Source organism: Sapajus apella, unplaced genomic scaffold (assembly GCF_009761245.1).
Source record: "Sapajus apella isolate SASKATOON/1434 unplaced genomic scaffold, GSC_monkey_1.0 scaffold2, whole genome shotgun sequence".
Lineage (NCBI taxonomy): Eukaryota > Metazoa > Chordata > Mammalia > Primates > Cebidae > Sapajus > Sapajus apella.
In genome coordinates, this window is record NW_022436942.1 from 72,511,445 (window position 1) to 72,514,665 (window position 3,221).

Below are 3,221 nucleotides of genomic sequence, written 5' to 3' on the forward strand. Positions count from 1 at the left end.
TCTCTCTCTCTCTCTCTCTCTCTCTCTCTCTCTCTCTCTCTCTCTCTCCTCTCTGAAATACAAGCCAACTCAGCTGAGCACAGTGACGTTGGGTTGCCTCGATGCTCACAAATACTGAAATCGCGTATCCAACTAGCTCCCACTGCACTCTGCCTCCCTCCCCCTTCTTTCTCCCTCCCACCCTTCTGTCCTCCCTTCCCCCCCAAACTTTTCCACTAGATTTCCCGAACACTCAAATCACAATACGACTCTCAAACCCAGACCTGCAATAACTCCCTCCTCTCTACCCCTTTCCCAACCTCCATCCATCTCTGCTTCTCTGAGCAAGCGGTGGCTGCAAAAACTCCTGCACAAATCATTTCAAATGCGGTCGGCTTCTAACCGGGAAGTAATCTCCGTGACGCTGGCGGTGCAGAGAATCGAGTCTGGTCGTGCGCGCGCGCGCATACACACACACACACACACACACACACACACACACACACACACACACCCTGCGGGCCTTCGCAGCCTTGCATACATTCTCTCCAACGCTGACCTCGAGAAGGAGCGCTGCCTGACCCTGCCTGGCCCGCTCTCGCCTTCCTGACATCTCCCCTCCACCCCCTACTCATCACCCCTACTCTCAGCGACTCTGGGGTAAAGGCAGGGTGAAGGTGCATTGGGATGGGGGCTGAGATCAAAGATGCCACGGAATCGCTGTGGGCTCCCACCCCCCACCAGTGAGGCCAGCAGACCTCCCCTGCTCCAGGTGTACACAAGGCAGTGCCCAGTTTTATTAAAATAATCAAACAGTGATTGGGGACTGGCTGGGGTTTTCATCTCCACTGGTCTCCTCTCCTTGCCCCTTTCCCTCTCTGAAATGTACTTTTTTGAGGGTGAGTTGAAGAGGTCAATAAAAGCATAAACACAGTCAGTAGGTCTCAGTCTGAGCAGATCCAGATTGGGACACCAAATATTGTTACTTGTAGAAAATGTCAGGGGTCCTGTTCTGTTTCCCACCCTTACTGTATCCCCATCATCCTGATTTTTCTAGGGTTCTGATAAGAGACTTGGCCGTGTAAGCCAAGGTCTGGAGAAAGGGATGGAGGGAGGAGAATTGCCCTGAGATCAGCAGCTGTGTAACCCTCTGTGGCTGCTCTGCTAAATCCCAGGCCAGGCCATCGCTGCAAAATGCCAAAGCAGAATGTCTAACCCCGAATGTGGGGCAACCAGGGAGAACACCAACTCTCCTTTGCTACAGTGCTCACTCCACCTTCCAGGTTTGTTTGCAAGCAGATCTTTGCCAGGGCGACTTATTTGTTTGTGAAAACACCGTCACCGTCCAGGTCAGCCGGGAGGCCTTTGGGCTTGCTAACAAGGCGGCCCTAGGTGGAAGACAAAAAAACCAAACATGGCATCGGGATGCGGCTGAACCGCTACATCTCTGGTAGAGGGGAAGGGAAATCCAGAAAGACCTCCCCAATCCCTTTAAGTTTTCAGAGATTTGGGGATAAAATTAATTCCCATAAATAATCTTCAGGCCCCTACAGAGCGGAAAAATCTGGACTCTCCCAGGTAATAGCCCAGCCAGATTTGCTTAGTTCATTGACCACAGATGGTCTGGTCTACCAAGCAAAAAAGGGATTTTTAAACTATTAGAGATAATCCATTCTTGCCAGGTGACACACGAAGCCATTCTTATTTTGGTCATGAAAAGTAGCCGCACAGTGAGGGAAGATGCAGCAAGACCAAGACGGGGTGAAAAACCAAGGAGTAGGGACAGGCCAAGTGCAAAGAGAAACATTTTTCCCCCTTAGTCCTCCAGGGCAAAACTCACCTCCAAATATCCCACCTCTTCTTTCTGGCGCAAAAGCCACGGGTGCGCCTCGATGGAGAGGAAGGTTCAGGTGAAGGCTTTGAAAAGGACCCCTCAAAGAGACCTCTTTAGGCCGGATCTTCTTCTAATGTCTGTCAAGAAGAGCACCTACCTCCCAGCTCGAAGTTGGTTTGTGGTCTCGGACAAATTAAATATTACTGTTTATTACCAGGCATACCCCAATAAAATAAAGAGGCAACCAGGCGATAGCGACTATCTCACCAGCCGCTGCACCTATAGGACTTGGAGACGTCACGAGTCACGCAACTGGGCCGCGCGCTGTCACGCTTGGCTGGGGGGCAGCGGCGGGAGGTTAATTTCTCTCCGTCTTTGCCTATCGGTGCTGGGTCTGCGCAGCCACAAGTCCCGGACCTCTCCGCTTCGGGAATAAAAAAAGACATAAACTAACCCAGCTTTCTCCGGAGAAATGAGGGTGGTGAACATAAGACACAAATAGAGCCAAGATCGACTTTCTTAGCAAGGGGGAGAGGAGGGCACTCTTCACGAAGCGAGGTGGGAGTCCACCTCAGACCTCTATTAGAAGGAAATCGAGTTGTTCGGAGAACTGAAGATCCTTATTATTTAAAAAAAAAAAAAAATCCACCACGGAGGAGCTCTTGGCAAACGAATATTGAGGCGCCGCTCTAGCTGGTTAACTTTGGGACGCGATAACTCAGTGCCCTCTTGCCGATTTGCATAGAAATAATTACTGGGTTATCGTGAAGGGGAAATGAGACAGACTTCTCCGTAATGTGCCTTGCTGAGAGAACGGTCCAAGAATGCAATTCGTCCCAGAGTGGCCCGGCAGGGGCGGGGTGCGAGTGGGTGGTGGAGTCGGGGTGGGAGTGGAGAGGGGTGATTTCTGCAGAGAATAATTATAGCACTAGGGCCCGCCGAGGCACTCTGTTTTGTTTTGTAATAATGACTATTATTTTTAGTCTGATCAATGGGCGTAATTTCTAAGCAGCCCAGTGGTGGTTACTCGCAAGCTTCTGCGCACCGCTGGAAACTCACTGGCTTCAGTCGCAAACGTACCGCGTAGACGCCCCTGGCGGCGCCGAGAGAAGAGCTAGGCCTGCCTAGCACGGAACCGGCGAGCGTCGGGCCTTCCAGAAGGGTAAGTTCCCCGCCGAAGGGTCCCGAGGGAGCTGGACGTCTGAATCTGGACTTGCCCCCAGCTTCGGAGTTCGACCCTGGGTTTTGTGCGTCCCCAGCCCCCAGGGCTTTCCGAAGCATGGCCTGGCTCCAGGCCCGGTCAGCTCCGGACTGGAACGGCAGCAAAATGTGCAGGGAGGCAGCCGGCCGGCAGAGCTGGTGCGGGAGCCAAGGTCAGGCCCGCGGGGAGAGCGGGCAGCTTCCAGCG

General features: G+C 52.7%; 1 protein-coding gene across 2 annotated transcripts in view; it reads right to left on the reverse strand.

Annotated features, from left to right (window-relative positions):
* Positions 1-2,427, reverse strand: part of TBX5 (T-box transcription factor 5) — a 54,121-nt gene extending 51,694 nt beyond the window's left edge. The window contains exon 1 of one of the 2 annotated variants that reach the window (XM_032240714.1): positions 1-137. This exon is cut by the window's left edge and continues 473 nt beyond it. The gene's annotated coding sequence lies outside the window, so the exon portion shown is untranslated. Of the gene's footprint in view, positions 138-1,819 lie in introns of those variants that run through there. The other variant, XM_032240720.1, reaches the window with a different exon arrangement.
* Positions 2,428-3,221: the final 794 nt, after the last annotated feature.